Consider the following 11,253-nt stretch of genomic DNA (forward strand, 5'->3'; position numbering starts at 1 on the left):
GAGATAGAAACATTAATGATGAGAGAGAATCACTGATTGGCTGCCTCCTGCAAGACCCCTACTAGGGATTGAGCTCACGACCTGGGTATGTGCCCTGACCAGGAATCGAAATCATGACCTCCCGGTTCATAGGTCGACACTCAATCACTGAACTGCGCTAGCAGGGCCAGGCAGAAAATATTTTAAAGTCTTAGCTGTAATTCCCATCCCCTACCCATAGGCCCTGGGTATCAACCATTCCTCCCTGTTCTCCTATACCACAGAGTTGACTCTGCGGTTCCTTGTGGTATTCATGATATTGCCAGTGCTGACCACCAGGCTTTACTTCTAGAGGGCACAAAATCATGTGCTCTTTCTATAAATGGGCCCAGGTCCATGTGAAAGCCTCTACCTTTGTCATCTGCCTAACACCTCAGGCCTGCTATGACTGAAGTCCAGTTCTGAATCCCAAGGCCAGGCCTCCCGACCAGTGGCCACACTCCAGAGAGTGCCTGCCAACCTGGACTTGCACTTGAGTTAGCCAACTCTCCCTACTCCTTTGCAGGGGAAGGCAGCATGGTATAGTAGAAATATCATGCAGACATGGGCTTGAGCCCTGGCTCTGGGTATCATTGTTACTTAACTGTTCTCGTGTATCCTCTTAGAGCAGTGGTTCTCAACCTTCCTAATGCCGGACCCTCATGTTGTGACCCAACCATAAAATTATTTTCGTTGCTACTTCATAACTGTAATTTTGCTACTGTTATGAATCGTAATGTAAATATCTGATATGCAGGATGTATTTTCATTGTTACAAATTGAACATAATTAAAGCATAGTGATTAATCACACAATATGTAATTATATATGTGTTTTCCGATGATCTTAGGCGACCCCTGTGAAAGGGTCGTTCAACCCCCAAAGGGGTCAAAACCCACAGGTTGAGAACCGCTGTCTTAGAGCTTTGACCACTCTGTTTACTTGTCTATCTCCTCTACCACTCTCCCCTACTTGGAAACAGGGAATATTTAGTTGTTTCCCTATATCCACCATGAGTTAGTCACTGAGTTCCCACATCTGTAAAACAGGGATAATATTACCTATATCATAAGTTATGAGAGAAAAGGATGGAGAAAATATGTAACTTGCCTAGATCAGTGCCTGGCCCTTCTTCTTGTAGCGCAGTGGTTCTCAACCTTCTGGCCCTTTAAATACAGCTCCTCATGTTGTGACCCAACCATAAAATTATTTTCGTTGCTACATCATAACTGTAATGTTGCTACTGTTGTGAATCGTAATGTAAATATCTGATATTCAAAATGGTCTTAGGTGACCCCTGTGAAAGGGTCGTTTGACCGCCAAAGGGGTCGCGACCCACAGGTTGAGAACCGCTACTCTAGTGTATCACGGACGCCCAGGGCCAAATGTTTGCCTGTACTGAAATAGACTGCCCATCCTAGAGACATCATGCCTTCCTGAACACCTGTAGGGTCAGCTGAAACTAACCCCCAGGGTCTGTTTCATTATAATAATTAGACTTAGTGCCAGTTCCTGGAACCCAACTAGTAAAAATAGCTAGAGATATGACTATGAAGGTAGTGAATTTCAAGTAAATGAGGTGTGGGTTTATACTAATATTCTTAATTGAAAGGGAAGGGGTAAAGAAAAAAGGAAAAAACATAGGCAAAGGGAAAAGGAAAAAAGGGATGTGCTCTGAAGTTGGGTCTTAGAGAAGAAATCTCAAATCCCAAGAAGTGGCTAAAGTAATTTGTACTGGAGTTTACAGAAGGGCCAGGACCTTGAAACAATTTGGTTGAGATCACATAGTAAGCTGAAGGGAGAAATGAGTTTGGAACCTACCACTGTGGTCTCCTCATCCAGTGTTTTTTCTTCTATTCTAAAAGATAGATGCACAATGTTCTCGGGGAAAAGCAGTGAAGGATAGGGGATACAGTGTAGTTGGCAGGAAGAAGCACATAGGAGATATTAAGGGGTACTTATACAGTTTCTAGCTGGGAGAGGTGATCCAGCCTTTAGTTTTGCAGGGGCCTAATATGCCCTGGAGGTTGAAGGCTAGGAATAAATTCAATTTGGCCAGAACAAGTACCAGTAATTAGGAAAGGGTAGAGGGTGTCCTCAAAGTATCATGGGCCCCTCTCCACACCACCAACTGCCATGGGTGATGAAAACACTCTGCATATACATCCCCAACTTCTCAACTCAAACTATGTTACAGGTTTTCTAGGATCTCTCTTTCCCATTGGAGGGCCCTCAGGTTTTTAAACTGGGGTGAAGTATAGACAAGTGGCAGACTAAGAGCTCTGTGACATGAGGAAGAATCTGATTGATTCTTTTTGTTGTTGTTGTTGTCATCCTATTCACTATATTCACCTGACCTTCTGGGAATTTAAGTGATTGTTACCCAAGGTCACACAGCTAATTAAGAGCAAATCAGTACTTGCCCGTATCCTGTGCCTTTTGTGACCATGGTGACTTTCAGCATATTTGGCCTTTGCAAAGTTTTGAGAGGCAGATGGGATAGGTGTTCTCTGATTAATCATGCTGTCTCTTTTTCCAAAAAGTCTCATTTGACACCTCCAATCCATTTCAGGCCTAGTCCTGATATTTATCGTCTCTTACAGAACTTTCATAATTTACTTCTAAACTCAGAGGTCAGCAAACTTTTTCTGTAAAGAACAAATAGTAAATATTTTAGATTTTGTGGGCTTATATCAGTCTCTGTAGAGTCAACTCTACCACTGTCATATGAAAGCAATCATGGAGGAACAAATGAGTGTGGCTGTATTTCCGAACTTTAAGGAAAGAGGCATCAGATTGAACTGAGCCGACAGCCCACAATTTGCTGACACCTGTTCTAATGCACTGTTTCCAAACACTTTCTCCCAATGCATCATACTCTCTCATAGCCCTGCATCCTCATTGGATACCCTCTGCCTGTAGGATAAAGTTTAAACTCTATCCTCATTCTCTACCATATCCTTCCCTGCACACTGTACTCCAACTTTTTACCTTTACCCATGCTGTTTCCTAACACCTGCAATGTCCTTCTCCCTTCCTCTGCCAATATTGCCTATTCAGTGACAAACTCAAATGCCAACACCTGTGAGAAGTCTTTGCTTGTTCTGCTTTACATAATTAGTCATACTTTTATGACTGTCACTCACCACCGCATCCCCACTTCCCCACAATTCTAAGCTTCTCAGGGGCAGGGGTAAGTATCTTACTCAATTCTGTATCTCCTGCAGTACCTAACATAGCACCCAGTGTCTGCTGACAGGTCAGGCTTCTAGGCTGATCAGAGGTCACTAGAACATAGGGATATTTGGTTCAACAGAACTATGAAATGACTCACAGCATTAACGAGACTTCAAACTGCTTCAAGGGCTGCCCCCTCTCCCTCCTCATCATGTTCCTTGGGTCTGGCCAGATAACTAGTTAAGGGTCAAGATCAGGCATTTCTCTAGATGACTCTACCCTGTGCTGAGATGTGTGAAGAGAATATCCTATTTTCAGAGCTCCTTGTCCCTGACCTCAAATTGTATCCTTAATATCAGCCATAAACTGAACCTAGATCCAGATTTAGCCCTAGAACAGCAGACAGCCTTCTAATAAGAGCAGGTTCCCAAAGGCAGGGTATTTCACCCAAGGAAAGGCTCAGGTATACAATGCAGTCTGACCTCAATTGAAGAGAGAACACAAAAGTATGTGATAGGGCCGAAACCAGTTTGGCTCAGTGGATGGAGCGTTGGCCTGGGGACTGGGGGGTCCCAGGTTCGATTCTGGTCAGGGGCATGTATCTGGGTTGCGGGCACTTCCCCAGTGGGGGATGTGCAGGAGGCAGCTGATCGATGTTTCTCTCTCATCGATGATTCTAACTCTCTATCTCTCTCCCTCTCTGTAAAAAATCAATAAAATATATATATATATATATTTTTTTAAAGTATGTGATAGGGACCATCAGGGGCATCATCTCTGAATGCAAAGGGACCTCTACTGAGATTAGGGGTCCTGAGCAAGCCTGCAGCCCACAAGTATGGCTATCCTAGCTTGGGGAAGCTGTGAGGTCAGACTAAAATGCTAATAGGGGAAAACAAAATGAAAACATAAAAGAATTATTCTCCCAAGCCCAGAACAGAACAACATTCCATCTGGGTAGGTGAGCTTGTCACAGGCATGGGGTACTTAGCATATCTGCCATTCTAGGATTACAGCTGTCAAGGTTTAATTAGAGTAATTAGAGTTAAAAATGTAATTTCACTTCAGGGGTATTTTGAACCGATTCCATTAATTTCTTCTTTTAAAAGAACAGAGAAAGGAGGGGTAGGCTGAGTGGAACAGAGGATTTTGCCATCAGAGAAGCAAAGCCATGTGCCCGGGCTAGATGAGCTTTCAAACCACTGCCAAAAACCCCCATCCAGCACCTTTGTAAGTTTGGCTCAGAGGACAGAGAGCTGCTGCTCATCAGCTTCCTCCCTGAAACGAAGTATCAGTTGGCACCTACTAATAAATTCACCTCCTTCTCCCCACCCTGCGGCTCCTGTGTTACTGCCACTCAGTGGTTACTATTACAGTCCTAAATCTGGCAAGGGGCTAGGACTTCGGGCTGCTAATATGATTTGTTCCATGATAGAAATTGCTCTAATGTCCACTCCATTATCAAGAGTTCCTGGGCACATCTTTAAGCTAGTTCCCGCATCTTGAAGTACCCTCCTTGCCTTGTCTGCCTCAACTCTTACTCTTCCTTCAAAGTACAGAGCAAAGTTACCTCCTCCAGGAAAACCCACCTTCATGCCTCTGTAATCCCAGAGTCCCTTGCACAGGCCTCTACTGAGGCACACACAGAATACTGTGATTTGTTTCCTTGTTCGACTCTGATGCTAGATGCTGAGGTCTTTCAGGGCAGGGAATGGGTCTTCATCTGGGAATCCTTACCACTCGTGTGCTCTGACACATAGGAGATGCTCAACCAATATTTGTTGAATGACACAACTATAGGGGGAATTTGGTCTGACCACACTGGTAGCTGAGCGTGTTACGCATGCAGGTTCTACAATGCCTAGAAATATCCATGAGTCCCTTCCCCCGCCTCCCACAGGGCCAGTTCAGAAACCTGACTCTGCACTGCATGCAGGAGGAATCCTTCCCATTGATCCCAAATGATGATTGATCTCTCCCATTAGAGCCTGCTCATTCCGTAGGGACCTTGGAAAGGAGATGAAAAAGCCAAAGCAAGCAAAGCCTATCCCCCCAGCCCCCTCATCACTGGTTTTAAAGAATTTCCTCCAATCTTTGAAGGGCTCTAGTCTAGAAGGATAAGTATGATCCTAGTTGAGAACAGTACATCAATTTGGAATCAGTGTTGTAAATAATCATAAACGCTGTAGTGTAGTACAATAGAGAACATGCTGTGTGATACATAGGGCAGCCAAGTCACTTCACTTATCTGAGCTTCAGTTTCCTTTTCCAACCCATTCAGTAGGTTGTTAGGAAAAATAAAAAAGCAGCTTAACCCAGTATTTAACACTTAGTAGGTATTCGATAAGATCACCTATACTGCCGAACCGGTTTGGCTCAGTGGATAGAGCTTCGGCCTGCGGACTCAAAGGTCCCAGGTTCGATTCCGGTCAAGGGCATGTACCTTGGTTGCGGGCACATCCCCGCTGGGGGGAGTGCAGGAGGCAGCTGGTCGATCTCTCTCATCGATGTTTCTAACTCTCTATCCCTCTCCCTTCTTCTCTGTAAAAAATCAATAAAATATATTTAAAAAAAAAAAAAGATCACCTATACTAATAAAAAGGTAATATGCTAATTAGACCAGGAGATCAGACATCTTCCCACCGTCTGACTTCCTTCTGGACAAAGCTACGATGGTGGGAGCCAAGGCAGAGGCAGTTAGGGGCAATCAGGGCAGCAGGGGAGGGGAGCTGAGGGCCACGAGGCTGGCAGGGGAGGGGAGCTGAGAGCCACCAAGCCAGCAGGGGAGGGGAGCTGAGGGCCACCAGGCCAGCAGGGGAGGGCAGTTGGGGGCCACGAGGCTGGCTGGGGAGGGTAGTTGGGGGCCATCAGGCTAGCAAGGGATTGGTTAGGCAGCGATCAAGTTGGTAAGCAAGCAAGCAAGCAGTTAGGAGCCAGTGGTCCCAGATTGCGAGAGGGATCCCAGATTGGAGAGGGTTCAGGCTGGGCTAAGGGTAACCCCCCACCCCCCACCCCACCACCAGGCCTCTAGTATTATATAGTTTATAAAGCTGAGGAACACATATCAAAGGAAGATGGACACAAGTTAACCATTTCCCCATTTGCTCAGAGCCTGCTGGTCCCATCGGAGGAAGTCTACACCACCAGAACTGTTGTGTTGACAAGTGTAACCAGATCCATTTAACGGTAATCATATTCTCCCTAGCTAGGAGCTCTCCTCCGGTCTCCTCACAAGCTTCCCAGGCCTGGATGCAGGCCCATATCGATCCACTTCTAATTAGGAGCCAAGTCAGTGCTTCTGACAGAAGGTCAGGGCCTAGGCTGCCTCTGCTGGCCTCTGGCCAAAGACTGAAATGCCCTGCTTAGAGTAGGAAGACAGTTTTGATAGAAAAGGAGCCGACTGATTTTATCATAAAGCAGCCTAAAATTTAGAGCTGAAAGGGTCCTTTATGAGGATGAGCTTTGTTATAATACAGCTGAAAAAGTTGAGGTCCAGCCCTAGCCAGTTTGGCTCAGTGGATAGAGTGTCAGCCTGTGGAATGAAGGGTCCAGGGTTCAATTCCAATCAAGGGCACATGCCTGGGTTTCAGGCTCAATCCCCAGTAGGGGGCATGCAGGAGGCAGTCAATCAATGATTTTCTCTCATTATTGATGCTTCTCTCTCTCTCTCTCTCTCTCTCTCTCCCTTCCTCTCTGAAATCAATAAAAATATATCTTAAAAATCCTATATAATAAAAGAGAAACATGTAAATTGACCATCCCTCTGCTACATTCACCAGCCAATCAGGCATGAGTATGCAAATTAACCCAACAAAGATGGTGGGTTAATTTGCATATACAGGCACCAGGCAGAGAGCAGAGCGGGAGAGCCGGCGGAGAGTGGAGCGGCTTGGGGGAACTTGGCTCCCCAAGCTGCTAGACGGAGAGCAGAGAGGGAGAGCTGGCAGCTTGAAGGACTTGGCAGAGTGGGAGGCCATGGGACAGAGACAGAGCAAGAAGGGAAAACCAGGAGTGTGGGGAGCACCAGAAATTCTTGGAATAGTAGTTCTGATGGCAGCCCCATGACCAGAAGCGGAAGCCCAGTGCGCGGGGAGCACCAGTAATGCTGGGAATCGTAGTTCTGGTGGCAGACGGATCTCCTAAACACTAGACCAGCGGTTCTCAACTTGTGGGTCGCGACCCCTGTGGCGGGTGAACGACCCTTTCACAGGGGTCGCCTAAGACCATCCTGCATATCAGATATTTACATTATGATTCATAACAGTAGCAACATTACAGTTATGAAGTAGCAAAATGCCTTTATTATTCTGTAAGCAACAAACCAAACTGAGTTGGGGTCTCAGACAATTCGCACACATGATTGCAAAGACAGACAGAAACTCCCGGATTGGAGAGGGCTCCCCTGAGGGCTCCCAGATTGGAGAGGGTGCAGGTCGGGCTGAGGGACCCCGACATCCCCCAGTGCACGAATGTCATGCACCAGGCCTTTAGTAAATAAATAAGAACATTAAAAAAAAAGAAAAGAAAGAAATTGAGGTCCAAAAAAAGAAAAGATAACTTATCCATGTTGATACAGGAAGATAATACAGATCTTACTTCTAGTTCTTTCCTCTCAATTACAAGTCTCCAATCTGGCTACACATGAGAGATTCAGGGAACTTGTTAAAAATAGTTTGCCCAGCCGGCGTGGCTCAATGGTTCAGTGTTGGCCTATGAACAGTGTGATTCCCAGTCAGGATACATGCGCAGGTTGCAGGTTCAATCCCCAGTGGGGTGAGTGTAGGAGGCAGCTGATCAATGATCCTCTCTCATCACTGATGTTTCTATCTCTCTCTCCCTCTCCCTTCCTCTCTGAAATCAAATGCTACCAACTTCTAGGAGCTTCCAAGATTTCTACCAGTTATAAGGTATCTCTCAAGGACCAAGAGCTGCCCTTGCCACCACCAACATGGAGACTTTGGAATCCCATTCTTAGTGCTGGAATGCCCCAACCTGAAGCTGAAGCTATCCTGGGTACAAATGCTCTAGGCCAGTGGTTCTCAACCTTCTGGCCCTTTAAATACAGTTCCTCATGTTGTGACCCAACCATAAAATTATTTTCGTTGCTACTTCATAACTGTAATGTTGCTACTGTTATGAATCATAATGTAAATATCTGATATGCAGGATGGTCTTAGGCAACCCCTGTGAAAGGGTCATTCGACCGCCAAAGGGGTTGCGACCCACAGGTTGAGATCCGTTGCCCTAGGCCATGACAGTGTATGCTCTGGTGGTGGTGTCTTACTTCCTCATTACAAAGGAATCATTTATGATGCTATTGGTGAACCTCCAAGTGCTGGCTCTATGACTGATAAACATGGCATCAGAGACCACTCGCTTTCTTGGCCTACAGCAGTGATGGCGAACCTATGACACGCGTGTCAGAGGTGACACGCGAACTCATTTTTTTGGTTGATTTTTCTTTGTTAAATGGCATTTAAACATATAAAATAAATATCAAAAATATACATCTTTGTTTTACTATGGTTGCAAATATCAACAAATTTCTATATGTGACACGGCACCAGAGTTAAGTTAGGGTTTTTCAAAATGCTGACACGCCGAGCTCAAAAGGTTCGCCATCACTGGCCTACAGGGTAAATGGACAATATATTATGGTAGGACTGGCATCCAGCTTCCTGTTTACAATGGGAGGTTTAGGTTTCATAATCCTAGACCAATACAATGCTCCAAACATTCCAAAACTCAATAGATTTCTTTTTCTATTCACTGGATTTATCTCTGTCGTACTGAGTTTTTTCATGGCTAGAGTATCAGAATGAAACTGCCGGGCTATCTGCTGGGTAGCATGCTTTTTGAGAAGAAATCTGTGGATACTGGATGTGTTCCTGTTAATGAAGTTTTAAAGGCTGTATCAAAACCTCTGATATGAAATATGGAAAAGGATGAAAAGCATCACAGAAGAAGCATTTAGTAGAAACATGGGAGCATATTAAGGCTCAGACTACAATATCTTCTTGGTATCAGAGACAAGTATATCACAGTGGTTTTTTTCCTGCTGACCTACATTGATATATCAATGATGTTAAGTGCCATTTTCTTCTCAGTTTTTAATTTCTTAAAGAAAATATACTCCGTTTCTACACCTATAATATTAAATAGTGATTATTTTTTTACAACCCTCAACATTTTTGGGAGATGACATTTCTTTCAGAAATTAATGTAAAATCAGGAAGCAAGATCCAGAAGCTGAGAACTCAGGACAGCTTATCAGCTTTACCTGTGGGGCTTTGCCTTTAAAGAGTATGTGACAGTACATGACTTCAGATGTGTATGTAAAACTGCTTCCTAAACAGGGGTATGAAAGGAGCAGAAATAAAGAATTTTTATAACTGTAGCATTTAACATTCAACCCTATACTACGGGTACTGATACACCTATATTTCTGTCATTCATTCTGCCAGGCCTATTACATTGACACAAGGAAAACAGGGATAAGTAGCACACTGTCCCCTAGCTTATGTGGTCTCTATACCAGTGATTTTCAACCTTTTCCATCTCATGTCACATACAAACTAATTACTAAAATTCTGCGGCACACCAAAAAATATATTTTTTGCCGATCTGACAAAAAAAGGGTATAGTTTTTATCCATTCACACTGAATGACTACTGTTGTGTTGGATGTCATTTTTTTTATTTGATAATCTAAGGGAAAAGAGGTTGATGCCGCCCTGACTAAACAGTCAGGTGTTGAATGTTTTAGAAATTCTTGCAGCACACTGGTTGAAAATTGCTGTTCTATACTATAAATGAGAGGAGTTTTGGGTGTGATGGAACACCAAAACACAACTATAAAAGTAGAAGCAAAATACAAAGATCAAAATAAATTCTGCTTATGGAGCAATCAGGGAAAACTTTGTTGAGGAGGTAGCAATTGAACTGTATGAAAGAGGAGTAGGAGTTTGTCACATAAAAAGGAAAGCGAGTTGCCCAGCCAGTGTGACTCAGTGGTTAAGCATTGACCCCATGAACCAACAGGTCACAAGCTCCATTCCTGATCAGGGCACATGCCTGGGTTCTGGGCTCCATCCCCAGTAGGCAGCATGCAGGAGGCAGCCAAGCAATATTTCTCTCTCATCAATGTTTCTATCTCTCTATCCCTTCTCCCTTCCTCTCTCTCTAAAAAATCAATAAAAACATTAAAAAGGGGGGGGGGAGTTACTAGAACTTTCTACTCTGAGGGAATTGCTAAAACAAAGTCATTCCACTGAGCAGGAGCACAAGGAAACAGTGGGTGTTAAACGCCAGGCAGCTGACAGAAGGCAGCAAAATGAGGTGGCACCAGACTATATGAGCCCTGTAGCCAAGTCCAGTATTGAGATTTTATCCTTTCCAACCTGGGGTGAGGGTAAAGAGGCAGCGATTTAAAGACATCTAATCTCCCTTATTTAGTTGTCCTACTTAGAGCAAGTCTCCTCAAAAAACGTGGAAAACATGTCCAATCCCAGGTTGTGCCTATTGTACTGGCATTATAAGAATTTCACAGTGAGGAGAAGGGCAACAGTGAGAGAAAAACAAAAGATAAAGGATGGAGGAGGGGTGATGCAGAAGGGAAAGGTAGTAAGGCTCAAGGAGGAAGAAGCTGGAGGGGAGGAAACAGAAGAGGGAAAGAAGCAAGGGAAGCACAAGGCGGGGCAAATCTAGCTTGGCATTGAAGCTCCATCTGCTGTCTCCTACATCTTTCTAGGTAGAAAAAATAAGGTCAATCTGACACTAGTGACAGAAATGGACCCTTTGCACCAAGATGAGGCTGAGCATGCTACTAACTGCCACCTCTACCGCCCCTTTGCTCACAATGATGCAACTGTTTGAAGCAGTGAAGTTCACCATCCCAAAGTAAGCCAGGGAAGCCCCTTACCCCATACCATTGGAGCATGTGAGGCAGGAGTACCAAAGGTATGGAGTTTAAAGCGGGGCCTGCCCAGGTCCTATGCCTGCTGCTTAGGGTCCTAGAGAAAAACTCTACTTCCTTCTCTGGACCTTAGTTTATCTGCAA

At 44.5% G+C, this 11,253-nt stretch overlaps 1 pseudogene; it reads left to right on the forward strand.

Moving 5' to 3' along the window:
* The window catches only part of LOC102758752, a 24,716-nt pseudogene extending 15,589 nt beyond the window's left edge, over positions 1–9,127 (forward strand).
* The last annotated feature ends 2,126 nt before the right edge of the window (positions 9,128–11,253 follow it).

Source organism: Myotis davidii, unplaced genomic scaffold, assembly GCF_000327345.1.
Source record: "Myotis davidii unplaced genomic scaffold, ASM32734v1 scaffold38, whole genome shotgun sequence".
NCBI lineage: Eukaryota > Metazoa > Chordata > Mammalia > Chiroptera > Vespertilionidae > Myotis > Myotis davidii.